We start from the raw sequence: 16,129 nt of genomic DNA, 5'->3' as shown, positions 1-16,129 counted from the left end.
ACATGTTTATAAATGTAATATTATATGCAGTTTGTGCGTTTTCCTTTATGTGGAATGATGACTCAGAAATGGAAAACCAAAAATGTTTTCTGCTGCCAAACACACCTGAAAGAAAAGATCAATTATAGCATACTTAAATGAAATGCATACAGTTACAGTATTTCTCAGTTTTGATCATTTCCAATTGTGCATTTTTGATGTAGTCCAAAACTCTCTTTCTGCAACTTGCCTAGTCTTGCTTACAGGAGACCTATTAATGTCACAGTGTGGCCTAGTTGTACGAGAGCCTCTTCCATAACCAGAGGCTCATGGGACATATTTGATTTTTGATCATTTTGTCTTCCAAACAGCAATTGAGTAAACATCTATCTTGCTGAAGACAACACATTTTTGCCTGGTAACTAACAACTACATGTAAAACTCATAATAAAGGACATTTAATTAATATAAATGTTACGGTTACTGGATATGGGCTCATTAAAACTCAGATCTTATGTGTACTTTTGCATCAAGGTTTCAATTAATTTCACTGTGAATAGTAGTTTTTTCCTGAGTTACAGTTAGTCCAGGTTTTATGATAAACACAGCACAAAGTGAGATGCAAAGCCAATCAGAAAGACTGTAAATACACTCTGGAGGATCACAATCTATCCTGTGTAACAGAAAATTAAGTGCGTATGATGAGGTGAGATGCAATTCATTTAAATGTGTGTTAAGCCTAAGTGTCAATCTGGGGCACGGATAGAAGGCCAGGAGTCCTTCAGGAGGATTGAACAAACTTGTCTAATGCACCAGCTCCTCTAATCTGTGTTTGCTTTACAATATCAGCGACTACTGACCACTTTTTTCTCTTGCTGTTTTATTCTTTCCCTCTTTGTCGGTGCATTCATCTTTCTCTGAGAGCGTGGCAGGGCGTAATCACTTTGTCCTCTGTCCTCTGTTTTTTGCAATGTGCTCGTTTGCCTCTCTCTCCCCCCACTCACTTCCTATCGATGGCTGCTGTTCTCCTCCTCCTTTTCTCTTTTCTCCCTCACCCCTTGCTCTCTCACTCCTGTTCTGTTCCCTCTGTGCTCGCTCTGTCTCATGGGCCCTGACCTCTCACAGTGACCCCACAGAGCCACGGTGACTTTGGTACACAGTACAGTCTACTTGGTAGAAGTCAGTGCCGAGGCTACAGATATGAGCTGCAAACTTTTTTGTCTCTAGTCAGCATAAAAGTATGTGTGTGTGAATAGATCCTGTTGCATGCCAGTCCTCCATCCCTCTCAGTGTGTGTGTGTGTGTGTGTGTGTGTGTGTGTGTGTGTGTGTGTGTGTGTGTGTGTGTGTGTGTGTGTGTGTGTGTGTGTGTGTGTGTGTGTGTGTGTGTGTGTGTGTGTGCGTACTTGGTGGATCCTGTTGCATGGTAGTCCTCTATCAGTGTCTGCCTCCTGATCTGATTGATTGTTCTGGGTAAATTAGGACTGGGTGCTGGTGATGGGGACAGGAGTGAGTTACACACTTCACCCCTGTCCTTGCCCTCCACCCTCTTCCCCTTCTCCCCATCTGTGTGCCTGCTTTTATCATCTTCCTCCCTGCCTTATTCCACTCTTTCATGTAATCTTTGTGCTTATTGTTTTTACCTCTGCTTCCTTTTCATAATTGTTTCCTCACGTCTTCTGGCATTGCAAATTTTGAATCACATAATGTCACGAATCCTCTTCTCCATCCAGTGTTTACATTACCTCAATTTACACCCACCTTTTGCCAAGTGAAGGAAATCCTCTTCTGGCAGGAAAAAAAGGTAACTTTTAGTGTAAGCAAAGCCTCCAACATGCTCAGCACCTAAACACATTAAAAAAAATAGTCAAACACATTGTTACTAATTACAATTACTGTAGATTCCTTTTTCAAAATGAAACCTGATTAACAGAATAAGGGAACCAAAAATGACCTCAGACACCACTCTGCTAGCAGGCAAGATAGCCTGTTGTTTGTTAAATATATGTGTAAAGCATTCACATTTTTATGTCTGAAAAACATGGTGGTGGCCTCTCTTTAACTAAAACTGACCTGATTGATCCCATGTGTGATAGGCCGCTGCTGATCTGGTGCATTTCTATAGCAAATCAATTGCTGCTTCTTCATCAATGCATTAGCAGCAGGGCTTTCCTTTGGCCCGAGGGCTGCACAGCTCTGGATAAAATGGGGCTCATGACAGTCTCAGTCAGAGGGTTAACATTTCCTCCTGTGGTTCTTTGGGAAATAGGAAAACAGATATCATGATCGGGACTGTTATGCTACCAGATCTTTCATTGTTCTCACCAGGAAAATAAAAGCACATTAAAATCTATTTGGTTTTGCAATCTATTTTAATAATGTAGTAGTTTGCCTTATCTTATCAAGATAAGATTGATAAGATAATTCTTTATCTTAGATCTTACATCAGATAAAAATTCACATATGCATTTTTAATATTCAAAATCAAGAGGATAAAACATTAAAGTAAATACATGCACATTGTTACAAGCACTACCGAAACAACAAGTATAGTGTTCTCAATAAAAAACAAACAAACAAACAAAAAAAACTTTTTGTTTTGAGGCTGTACTTGCAGTGTTGTTAACCCACTGAGTGTTTATGGAGAGATTGTAAATAGACTGGTGTGCATTGACCTATTTCTGGCATGTACCGAAAACATTATACATGCTCAAATTGTTCTTAATGTTCACTTGTGATGAGCCACTTGTAGAAAGTAATGAACTTTACCTTGCTCTGTCTCTCCTCTCCTCTCCTCTCCTCTCCTCTCCTCTCCTCTCCTCTCCTCTCCTCTCCTCTCCTCTCCTCTCCTCTCCTCTCCTCTCCTCTCCTCTCCTCTCCTCTCCTCTCCTCTCCTCTCCTCTCCTCTCCTCAACATAGTTGTTACTCTTAAACTGCTGAATTGGTAACACTGTCAAAAAAGCTGCAAGCAAATGTGGTTGGGAAACTGGACCCCCTCCTCCATAAATAGATGTTTGTTTCTGCTCTCGGTGTTTGTTTGTGTTGCCTCTTTCTGGATCCGGCCTGCAGGGACAATTTTTCAGAAAAGACAGCACGGCTTTAGGGAATACTTAGACTTCCACTTTTTCTACCCCACACCCCCCACCCACCCACCCACTTCTCCCTTCCCATCTATTTGAGACTCTTCTCTTCTCTTCTCTTCTCTTCTCTTCTCTTCTCTTCTCTTCTCTTCTCTTCTCTTCTCTTCTCTTCTCTTCTCTTCTCTTCTCTTCTCTTCTCTTCTCTTCTCTTCTCTTCTCTTCTCTTCTCTTCTCTTCTCTTCTCTTCTCTTCTCTTCTCTTCTCTTCTCTTCTCTTCTCCACTTCACTTCACTTCACTTCATCTCATCTTCTTTCCCTGTGGTCTGAATATGTTTTATTTCTATCCGTCTTTCGCTTTTTTTGCAAGGCTGAAACATATGCGATGCGTCCACAGCTTCTGCTGCTGCTTTACAGTAAAGCTGTTTGTTTTTTCTGCAGCGTGACTCTGGCTTACTGTCTGCAGAACGCTGGTATCCTGGAGTGGCACATCAGTTTGGTCAGTTCGCCCAGCAATCCTTCCTCCTCTTCCTCCCTCCCTTCCTCTTTCTCTCACTTCCTTGTTCTCATACTACCCAGCACTTGAAAAAAAGAGAGAAGCTCTGCTTCATGGCGTAGAGAATGAGCTCTGCCTCTCAGCTGCAGACCAAGAGAGGAGAGGAGAGGAGAGAGAAGGGGAAAGACGGAAAAGCAATGAATAAACAGGAGAGGAGAAATGCAGCGACACACTTGCATCTGTTGTGGCAGCGTCCTGCAACCGAGAAGCAAATGAGAGAGTGTGAGAGAGACAGAGAGAGTATGCCAGAGTGAGAGGAGAGAGAGAAAGAGAGGGGATCTCATACAGCCGTGTCCTTGAGAACTGCACCACAACTCTTTGAAGAGAGCCGGGAGACGGTGTGAGTAACGTGCATCTCAGCGGGACATGTGTGTTTTCTGTGTGTGTGTGTTTTCTCTCTCTCTCTGTGTGTGTGTGTGTGTGTGTGTGTGTGTGTGTGTGTGTGCGCGCGCTTCATGGATGTGCATTTACTGTATTGTATGTGTGTGTGTGTGTGTGTGTGTGTGTGTGTGTGTGTGTGTGTGTGTGTGTGTGTGTGTGTGTGTGTGTGTGTGTGTGTGTGTGTGTGTGTGTGTGGAACCTGCTGCTTGCACACCGACCTGCCAAGCTCAGAGTGAAGGGGTTTGGCTGCCGATCTTCTCTGCTATTGTCTGCCTGCCTAAGTGTTGCTGACAGGGGATTATGGCAAATACAAAACGCCGTATGGACCAAAGAAACACAGTGCCAAACTTCATAGACACACGCATGCATGCATGAAGCTCCATGTTGAGAGCTCTGTTTGACTGCACTCGTTTGTGTGCGTGTATTTGTTTGTGTGTGTGTGTGTGTGTGTGTGTCCATGCTAGCTGATTTAGTTGTCTGTTTTTACTGTAAAACTTGCAACATCAAACGTTTTTACTTAATGTAAAAGGAAATGTATATTCTTGAATATATCTCTTACCTTCTTTACACGAGTGCATCTTACAGTAGTATTTAAAACACCTGTAACTGCAGAAAAAGTCCATGGTGAGTCAACGTTACAGTCTTTACTCTCTGGGCGACCCGGTGTCTGAGAGTTTAGGGCTAAAATTCCCTTAGTAGCTGAGTCCCTGGTTTGAATCTCTGCTGGCTGGATCTTTGCTGCATGTCATTATGCTCCTGCGTTTCCTGTTTATCCATACTGCACTATAAATTAAGGTAAAATACCTGATACCAGGGCCCGGTGTACCATTTAACTATTATTTCATCATCATCATCATTTCATCATAATTTGCCTTAACAGGACAGTAAAATACAGGAATATGTTTATATACCAATAGGCATCCTGCAAAATTATTTAGCTCACTATCCTACCCCTGCAGCCTGGATGTTTAAACACAAATAAATACTGTGTACCTGCCAAACTTGTACTTCTGTACTTGAAATGGGCCTGTGGTTTGGGGGTTGTGTGTCCGAACCCTGTGAGGTCTCGGGATCAGAGCCAAGTGGTGTGACCCATTGAACTATTTGTAACTAATCATAGGCCACAAGCCACACAGCATGCCGTGGAGCCCAGTCAGGTTACACTCATCAAAATATAATGAGAGTCAACATGTCACTCATGTTTCTGAAGGCATTCTTCAGATGAATGTCATTACTGAAGACGTGTGCCATTTTATTGCACCAAGTGCCAAACATTTGACATCATGAAGTCAGCAGATGAAATACTGCCGCTTGTCACATTTAAAACGAAGTGGAACCAGCTGGAGTATATTTAATACTCCACGTACGATACCATCACACCCTTATCTAAAAATGCTCTGCATGCATCATGTCTTATGAAGCAAAGTAGGCATCATATGTCCAGTATCATCCACTGTGTTTGATCATTTGTAGGAAGATAAGTGTGACCACTGACCATACACCCCAGGTTATATTTGGATATCAAATTTTAGCATACTAAGTACATACGTAGCATACCAAAAGAAGTGTATCATTTCTCTTTCTTGTAGCTCCAGTTATGAAAGATGTAGAACAGGATTCATGTTTCCAGTCAACATGTTTCCAGTCAACATCTGTGATGTATCGTAAATTACATTTGAAGTCTTTGTGCCTTTAAAGGAAACCCCTGTAAGACTATATATATCAAATACACACAAACATATATATATATATAACTGTCAAATGAACTGTGATGAGTATTAATGTTACACTTGACAGCCCTTATGAGTTGCTGTCTGTCACCATAAATGATCAATTTAATACATTGTGTTATTAGAGCACAAGTTTAATATCAATGTTGTTTAATATACTGAACATTATTAAAATACAATCAAATAAAAAAGGAACCTGATTATTTGCTAGCAAATATGTTATCATAAGCAAAATCAGATAAATTATGCTACAGTCATGTTTTTGAATATCTGGTCTTCAGAAATCTGAACTGAAACTGAATGTGTAAGTCGTACAAATTACAGCCGGAACTGATAAGAGAATTTTGGGGTTGGCCCTGGTACTGATATTAAGGAGTAAAAGAGATTGATATATCAGCTAACATTGGTTTTGTATTTGTGTGTCCCTCAAATTTACAAAAAATATGTAATGGAGGCACGATATATTACAGTTTATTGACATCAGTCCACCAAAATAGTAAACCTCTCTGGAAATGTAATAATTACGTGTGTGTGTGTGTGTGTGTGTGTGTGTGTGTGTGTGTGTGTGTGTGTGTGTGTGTGTGTGTGTGTGTATGTGTGTGTGTGTGTATATATATATATATATAAACACATTTTCTTAAACAGTGTTACTAGAACAGTGTATGTCTCCTTTTGTGATAACAACTGAAGTAAAACATACAGAAATAATGTTTTTAGATTACCTTTACAACCACCTCGGCATGTATTTCTTCTAAATCAAAAACAATCAGCTATTTTACGGTATGATTTTAGAACTCAATGTGAAGAGGGGAATTTGTTTTATATCTTAAGTCACTACTTGTTTTATGATGGTTTTCACAGGTAATCGACAAATTGCACTTATTCAGGCTACTTTTAAATAGGTTAGTCTCATGAATTACACTCCACAATTACACAGCTAATATGTATATGTTCTGTACACGGCAAGTCTTTGGTTATATTTCGTCTGACATGAATTATTGTTGTTAAGTACACTGTGTATGTGGTATAAATACATATTTCAGTTCAGCATGCTACTATTCACAACCAGTGTGCTCTTAATATGAATGAACTGAGAGGAGTAACAGGCGGAGTAGATGTTGTCCACAGTACTGTATATATTTAGACTTTAGAAACTGTCCCCAGGGTGAGCATGTTAGTGTGCAGTATGTCCTGCATGAGATCGTGAGTGTGTGAGCATGGTTTGCAAATGTGTGTGCTTGTATGTGCACGCAGCATGTTTGTGTGTGGCGCAATGTGTTTTAGGCTGTTCCAGCGAACCAATTGAGGTCAGCCGCTCAATAATTAAAGCATGTCACTGGTTAGTGCAAGAGGTTGGTCGGCCAATCAGAGAGACCGATGTCAGATCAGAGTGAAACGGAGTCAGAGCGGCTGTTAAAAGACAACACAATTGAGGGATAAGCAGAGACACCGCCTACGACGTGGAGAAGGAAAAATGCAAAGTTCAAAGACTGAATGTATGATCTTTTACATTCATATCAGCATTCGTTCAATGTCTTCAGCTCTACTCTCTTGAAAAGCAGCTGGTCAGCTCTTGTACTATGTACCGCTGTGTGTTTCCCATTTTTGTACTTGTTGCAGTATAAATCTGATTGAAGTTTTCCAGCTACATTATTTTTTTTGTTTCATTTTATTACAGTATCTGAAGACTGAGCCCACCTTACAGCACTAACCTGAGTAGAAGAATATCAGGTAAGAGGAGCAGTGCTATTAAATCATAGTTATGAACTGCTTTTATGATTCAATGACCCAATACAGAAGTTGCAATTGTTCATAATTGGTAGAGTACTTTACAAAGTTGTAGGAGGAATCAGGATAAATTTTATATATATTCTTTTTTTTTTTTTCATTCCATTTTGATGCTTCATATATAGTGGTGATAACAGTGGCTTTCCATCTTGCCTTTCTTAAATATGACAGATATTTAAATTGAGGACATTGAGAACATCTTTAAGGACGCATTATTATTAGTGTTTAAGTTTGGCCTTCACTTGGTCAATAGCACAGAGGTGAGACATTGTCTTTCGGTTAAGTTTAAGCCCATAAGTAAACTTCCACAATGCTGCACTTCCCTTGAGCAATACATCAAGAAATTACCAGATGTATGTGATACCCATGTATGTGTACGTATGCGATCCCTATAAAAGGTTAAGTGCATCTTAATCTGCTGTTAGCTTTTGACAATGAACTCATCACTTGTTATCAGCCATTCAGGGCGCAGCCAGCTCATCAGACCAGTTGCTCAGTTTTATATAATGCAGGTTTTGTCAGGGTCACAATCCAGGGCTCTGAGGTGCTGATTCTGCAACTGTCGGTGGTGCAGGTTTGGGAACTGGTCAACGAACTCGCACCAGTTCCCGCCAGCAGTAACATCTGATGCCAGGTGCAATCTGATGACACATTTTTATTAATCTCACATGTTCGCACCTGTTTTGGAATTTGTGGTTGGGCCTGGGTTGTTGAATTTTTACACAAGTACTGTTTGAGCTATGCATTTTATCTATCATTGATTTTGTCTATTATGGTTGTCATTAGAGCTGGGCGGTATGGACCAAAAGTCATATCCTGATACATTTTGGCTGAGTGGCGATATACGATATATAGCTCAATATTTCTATGAAGTCGGTCGAATATTGATTTGTAAGTCAAAGCTACATGTGAAATGTCACAAGCACTTTTATTAACGCAGATTGTGATCAAAATAAAATACGAAGGCAGTGTTTCCTTCTTGCTTGAAAATATACTGCTGCAAAACAAGTCTTTCTGAGATGCTGCATCAGTTGTTTTCAACATCAAACAGACTGACGTGCTGCAGGAAGTGTATTGTCTCATTTCCGGTTTATGGCACAGCTGTGTTTTTGCTCTCTTAATGCAGTTCATTTACTCTTTATTTCATCACGGCGGTTTATTACCCGCTGTAAATGTAAACGTACGCCAGTTGTGCTCACACACTGGCAGCTCACTTCGTCCAGCGACTTTCTCGGGGATCTCAGCTGTTTACGAGCTGTTCAGATCTCTTAGCTATTTTAGCTTAGCAGTTAACGGCGGCTTCTCTCCCTCTCCCTGTCCGGCTCTCTGCTGCTCAGTGTGTCTTATGTTCAGTTATTCTGCCTCCTGTAGTAACAATCCAACATGTAATTAATGTAGTTTGTTTGCTGTGATGAAGGAGAGTCTCAGTGAATCGAAAGCACGACTCCACATCATTAAAAAAAAAAAACGATGGTTAGCTGCAGCTCTGAGGAGCCGGGTTTTGGCCCCTCCTCTCTGCCGAGATCTATTAGCACCTTTCATCATGCCTCAGTTCTTCCATTGTAACTTTTGAGAGTAAAACAAATACATAAATTAGTCTAAATGATAGGTAGAAATTATATTTACTTTTGACATGCAGTTTTGATACAATTAAATGTGGACAAATAATGGTACATAAAATGTGCTATGACTCAAAACCATAAGTGTAAGAGATAGGAACAGACATCGAAATATATCACACTACTTGCTGGAGCTTGGTAAGTAACGAAGTCAGTGTTATGTCTTTTTAGACGGAACAATAGGTGGCACGTGATGCTAATAGCGAATCTCAATATAAATTCTATTGTTTCCTTCCATATCTCAGGAAGAAAAATAGTGATATATGGTCAAGCACTAGTTATCACCTCTTTTAGTGCTCTGGAGTCTATGTAGGAAATAATGACTTTATTTGCTTAGATTACACATTTTAAATCGTTATTCCTTTTCTCCTGCCAGTCTTTGTCTTTGTTTTGTTTTGGTTCTGTCGTTACTTTTTTCATATTCAGATTACAGAGTGCTAATACTCTCAAACCTTGGATTTTGTCTGGAGGTTGTAATCTGATCGTGGACTTGGGTCTGATGTGAGCTTCTATTTATCTGGAAGCCTTTCTGGGTGATGCAAGTTCCTATTAATACTCTATGCAATGGTTGCTGCCAGCCCCCCCCCCCCCACACACACACACACACACACACACACACACACACACACACACACACACACACACACACACACACACACACACACACACACACACACACACACACACACACACACACACACACACACACACACACACACACACACACACACACACATCTTGGTAACCAGAGACTTGAGGCTTCTCTAATACTAGAGACTGCAGTCCACCTCAGGCCTTGATGATGTAATTGGGACCCCAAATCATTAGTGACATCACTGCAAACAGGAAATTAATTTATGAAGAGTGTCTCTCTTTTGGTAGTGAAGTTAAAGACGGAGACATTGTTTCCAGTTTTTGGTATTTTTGCTCCTCATTATTGTTTTAAAGGAAAACCAAAAGTATGAAAGTAAAACAATGCTTTTGCCTTGTTTTGCAGTTAATTATGATACATCAAAAAATTATAGACGATGTCAGACCTGTTTAACTTTTTCCTTTTTCATCCCAGTCACTCAGATAATTTTAGGTCAGGTTTTGCAGTTGTCCATTGTCCACTTCCGCCTCCTTAGTTCCTCCTTCTTCCCCTCAACCTTTTGTTTCAAGTTGTTGAGTCCGACCACTGGTGTCTCTCTGTTCTCTGTAAGCCTTCTGTATTTACTGTTAATCCTTTTTATGCTTCTCACAGCCAGAAGCCCCAGTGAGATCCTGTAGATTTAGCCAGAGGTTGATCTCATGATTAGTATTCAGCTGTCAGAATACGTCAGTCAACTTTTGGAGGCCCCTCTCAATCCTCACCCTCCCACCATCATTTCCCTATTACAATCCCAATGTATACCTCTGCATTGTAGCGTGTGTGTATGTGTGCGTGCATGCCGCATCAGAATGTATGTAGCTGCATGGTCCTGAAGAGAGAGCCCCACATGCATTAATGTAGATACATGTCCAACCTCCTCCTGATTTCCCAGGAAGTCGCCCTCCATCCTCTTAAATGACATGAAAAGAGCCGGAGAGAGATATATGCATGAATTAATTGGCTTGAATAGAAGTATTTAGAAGCTTAATCCATGGGGATTAACGCAAGCAGCCCTCTCCGGATTTAAGCTTCTATGCATTTTCAGCAGAGGATTGTTTTATTTCACTCCATCCTCCTCCTTCTCACATGCCACCACCTTTAGTTCTTAGTCAGTGAGCCTCTAAAAAGCTGTCAAGTGTAGGATTAGCAATGTAAAAAACCACTAGATAGCTAATTGCCCCAAAAACCTTTTAAAAAATATCATGATTTTTATTGTGACACATTGTTTAAACTCCAGCTGGTTTGCTTTTGTTTAGTTGCGTCTTTCCGCCTCCTACACACAAAGATATTGCCGTTATTAAAAGATTAGCATGGCTACTAGATAGATAATTGTCATTATAATGTTTAAGAACGGGGACGTATTACATTAATTTACAAAGTGTTGTGCTTAGTTAGTGTTCCTGTGTGCACCTGGTGGGATTTTGTACCAACTGAGCTTTTAACACTGAGTAGAAACCAATAGATAAAGGAGGGGATATGCTCAAAATTAATGACAAGTTTAGCTGTTCCAAACTGCCACACTGAAAGACAGAGTTAAAAGCCTATTGAAGAGAGGGGGAGATTCAGTAATTATTTAAATTGGGACAACGGATCACAATTTTGGAAAATCGTTTTCTGAAGGCATTTACAGTTCAAACATGACAGAATTTGTCACTTTCACACCAGCCATTGTGTAAATGTCCAATTTATACAATTACATACATTGATCATCAGCCCCCCCAATTCTGACGTTGGAAAAGTATGGAGGGGAAGGGTTTTCAGACTCTGTTTGAATAGCACTGAAGTTGACACTTTGAAGAGTCACTCCAGTAATTTAGCACTGGATTTAAATTTAGGGAACACACAAGAGACAAAATGAAATACGAATTTTTATGTCTAGGATATCCTGACATTTAGTCCAGATGGGTCAGGCTCCAAAATCACTGCACCCCACATTTACCTCAATGCAATTTAAATGCATCTTTAACTTTTCAGTATTAAAGGAATAGTTTCCGGTGTAAAGATGGTCTTTGTACAAAAGTGTCCATGCACTTTATAGGTTCAAAGATTTTTGAAATTGGTGCAACATGACCAGGGAAAACAAACAAAAAATAGGCTTCAGTCTTCATTTTCACTCAAAATGCGGTAGTCCTACAAATCCCAGAATGCACTGCACTCGTTGCGTTCTCTTGCAGCCGCCCCTACGTCGTTTCTATTGGATAAGCTTGAACGGAGGTCCCGGTCACCTGCATCTACACCGGGGTGTTAGCAAGTGAGCAGCCACCCGTTTATTAACAAAACTTTTTGGTCGTAATGGTTTCGAGTTGCATTGTTCCCGGGTCCCGAGCACTGTAAACAAATACAAATGACCTCACACATGGAGAGAACACGGCGGTTGAAAGTATAAGTTTGTAGTCTCCATTTCAAACCGGAGGAGTAAGAACACAACAACTTGGACCAAACTGAGTACGTAAAGAGGAAATAAGTGGAAGATACCGCCGGTCCATCTACGAACCGGGACTGTTCTCTGCATCCTCCCCGACCCAAAACATGCCAAACGCAGGTGAGGATGTCGCCACCACCTACCGTTACTACGATGTTATGTTAGCAGGTAAAGTACACGATACTCACTGATACTGTAAGTTGCAGGAATTGCTTGCAGCTGAAACTGCTGCAGTGACATAATCAGTCTCTGCACAGCGTCTCCCTCATTATCTTACTGTTTCAATACTACAACCACATGTCAGCCAGAGGGAGAGGGGACACAGAACATATGTCGTACTGTTACACTGCACATCAGTACAATGTTATTTATTACGTCAACAAGTTGGAATATTTATATTATCTTGACAATTCATTTGGTCAAATAAAAAAATCTTCATTGCGAATGATATGATACAGTACACTCCTGTCGTAAAGGTGAAAATGTTTCTCATTAGAGACTTGTGGGCCTTTTAAAGTGTTCCTTTATTGTGTTATTTATAAGTGTTATTGTTACTGATTTTTTTGGGGCCCAAAATTAAGAGTCATTTCATAAATGATTATACAGAGTTTAACATTCCAACTCAGAACATTTTTTTTCCCCTTCCTCTTGCAGGAGAACCACATTTTACACCAGTTTATTGTGATTTTCAATCCACACACCACAGAGTTCATCTGAAGCAATGAGAGGCGACCGAACCCAAATGTTCCCTACGAGACACTGGTGTCATCACCTGCCTGCGCTGCCAGCCAACACTGAACCGATACCAGAACCTTCAAAAAGAGCTGCAACAACACACTTCAACAGCTGCTGCTGAAGCACACTTCTGGGTGTTAAAGTGGACGGTGCATTGATGCTTGACTTTGTGCTGATTCAGATTAAAATTTCCCAATTGACACATTTTCAATATGCTTTAATTACCATCTATGTTATTGCTTTCTGAGCTCTGTGTTTTACAAAAATTAATCACTGGGATAAATTACAAACTGAAGTACTGTCATGATGATAACTCCTGGAAACAACTGCAACTATTATACTGATATAAAACAAATACTTTTTTTTGTATTGGTTGGTCTATAAATCAGTAGTTTAGCAATTCTATGTTGTTATTCACTTTCTTCCTCAGATTAAAAAAAAACTTTTATAAAGAACTATATTGTAGAAGCACATGGGCTATTATAACATATTATGTTAAAGTAGTCATATAGGTGCAGAATGAATCAAAGGCAGAAATGTCTGTCTGCAAAAACAATCTATTTTAAGAGGGTCAAACCTCATATTCTTTGCTGCTTCCAGTAGCATGTCCTGAAGAATGAATGGGATATAGAACAAACTAAAACCAGCAAAATCAAAGCTTTATTCACAAAATTTCTCTAAAGATACTTACGAGTAAACTTTCCCATTCAAACGATTGTGTGACATGAATAGTATGATCTCTCACCTGATGAAAATTTAAACAATGTTGAAGGATACTTTAAAGTTATAGTTCATCTAGGGCATCTACTGTTTCTCAGTCTGTGGTGCGGTCCGTTAGTGATGGAAACTTCACTCTGGTGGTCTGCAGTACCGTGGCTGGCAAAACAAGACGGTCGTCCTTCCCCAGTCTCTCCCTGCAGAAATCCAAGAAACAGCAACAGGCTGTCAGGTCATACTGTCTGCAAAAAAAAAAGAAACTTAGCGAGTCAAGCTTTTTTACAGCTCACAGAAAACGTGATAAAAAGTGCTTCAGAGTAATGCACATAATGTAAAGAACAAACATTTGATGACTACTGGGCATCCAGTCGCGAAATCAAAGGCTGTCCGTTTGAATGGACATGTAATCAAAGGAGACTGTAAACGATCCCTGCTAAACTATAAAAAATTATAGTGAACATCGTGCCACATTTTGAAGGCAAAAAAAAAAACTGTCGTGGCTGCACCTACTGTGTGGTCAGACGTCCGTTTCGCCGCGCTGGCTTCGCTATTTCACAGCAGCACGGCAACTGTAGTTCGGTGTCCATCGGTGCACATTTCCCGCAGCGGCTCCACCTGTTGTACCCAACCCGGTCAGTGACCGGTACCGGGCCCGGTTCGCTCTGTGCCGCTTCCGTCGCATGGTGCTCGGCCTTCGCTCTCGACTGTGGTGGCCTCTTTCTCCTCCAGACGCCGGAGCTCCTCCGCACTACATTCCAGCTGATATAAGTGGCCCTGAATGTCTGAATCCAGCATTACACTGTTAAAATGGTTGTCGTGCATATTAACGTAACTTTCTGCCGTAGTCCTCCGGTTTGTGTATGTGAGCATGGCGGACGGGCTGTTTTGAGTTTGGAGCGGTGAGGACAGAACCTGCCTCTCCTCGGCACTGACTGGCTGCAGACACCCTGGAAATAAACAGTCTGTAGTTTCTACCCCGGCTCCAAAAGTCCGTCAGACGGCCTTTGGTGGACTTTTACCGGTGGTCGCGCAGGGAGCTCTCGCAGCTAGCTACATTGTCGGAAATTTCATGCGTGTCATAGACTCCTACTGGTGATTTTGTATTGATACAAATCTGGTTGAAAATCAGCGAACTGCTCTTTTAACACTTTGTAGAGCACCTTTCTGAGTCACAGAGTCGTGTGTAAGTTATCAAGAGCAAACTGAACATGTCCCTTTAGTTGTTCTAACAGAGCCATGGCTTCAGAACCCCATGTTTCTTAAGATCTCTGTTTATTTCCTGGAGACAGTAATATGTTTTGTGGTTGATTGCAAAACAAACTTAGGAACTATGAACTATAATTACAAAAATGTACTGGTTTCTTCTACAGCCAATCTACTGCTATCCTTTTTTAACAGACAAATGTCCACTCTTGTCTCCTTTTCCCTCATCTCCTTTCCTCTCTGTCCTTTTACCTGCACTTTCCTCGTCTCCCTCTCACCTCCTCCTTCCATCCTCACTCTCGCCTTTTCTCTGCACCTGGCTCTCTCTCACCAACTACTTCTCCCCCACTCTCCTCTTTTTCCACATAGTGCTCCTTTTTCCTCTTTTAGCCTTGCTCCTCCCGCCTCCTCCCTCCTTCATTTATAGGCTTTTCACTGTGAGTCTATGAGATACTGAGCAGATCAATGCCTATAGATTGGCTCATTGGAAGCCATTAGTTATGGGTTTTTATAAAGCTAGTCATTATTGTGCTTAATCTTGCAGAAAATTAAATTTAGAGTTGTGTACAGTGTTTTGGTTAAAAGTTGTTGATCCCCCCCCCCTCACTCACTTACCAGCTGCTATTTTTCTCGCCTCTTTTGCATTTATTACGGTGTGTGTGTGTGTGTGTGTGTGTGTGTGTGTGTGTGTGTGTGTGTGTGTGTGTGTGTGTGTGTGTGTGTGTGTGTGTGTGTGTGTGTGTGTGTGTGTGTATACTTGTACGTGTATGTGTATGTGTGTAAGTGCAAGTGTGAGGTACACTAGTGTCACTGTTAATAAGCCATCGTGCACCCTGGTCATGCCAAAAAACCCTTCAAGAAAACTGCCCATGCAACAACATGGCTTGGCCACAGTACTGCACACGTACTGCAGTTTTTTTCTTTAGGGTTGGCAAATTTCTCTATTGTCAGAGCCGCTATATTCAATGGCTTTAATAACTTTAAAAGTGATGGGGGTGTCATTTTTTTTCCGCCCTGTCACTTCGCTTTTGTTTTTTAAAAAGCATTGTGGCTCCAGCCTGGTCCACCTTTTAATTTTCAGGATTAGTCATGAACCCTTGGGCAGCTGCCCCCTCTTCTCTCCTCGTGCTTTTTCTCCTGCCAGACATTCCCCACATTGTTACTTTTACCCCCCTTCACACTTAGATAGATTCATCAACCCCTACAACTTCCCTCTATCCCCTTCTCTTTCATACCTTGTCTTGTCTTTCATCCTCTCTGTCTTGTCTCCCATCACTCTGTCCTGTGTTTCA

General features: G+C 41.0%; 1 protein-coding gene across 2 annotated transcripts in view; it reads left to right on the top strand.

The window, feature by feature from the left end:
- Positions 1-3,719: 3,719 nt before the first annotated feature.
- esrrga (estrogen-related receptor gamma a) overlaps positions 3,720-16,129 on the top strand; it is a 146,860-nt gene continuing 134,450 nt past the window's right edge. Inside the window, exons 1-2 of one of the 2 annotated variants that reach the window (XM_069693766.1) lie at positions 3,720-3,951; positions 7,401-7,453. The gene's annotated coding sequence lies outside the window, so the exon portion shown is untranslated. The remainder of the gene's footprint in view (positions 3,952-7,400; positions 7,454-16,129) is intronic. The other variant, XM_069693768.1, reaches the window with a different exon arrangement.

The sequence above is a fragment of the Brachyistius frenatus genome, unplaced genomic scaffold, assembly GCF_029030835.1.
Source record: "Brachyistius frenatus isolate BFR_SWC_R1_liver_20210118 unplaced genomic scaffold, ASM2903083v1 Contig_15, whole genome shotgun sequence".
NCBI classification, from domain to species: Eukaryota; Metazoa; Chordata; class Actinopteri; family Embiotocidae; genus Brachyistius; species Brachyistius frenatus.
This window is presented reverse-complemented; position numbering and strand designations above follow the sequence as displayed.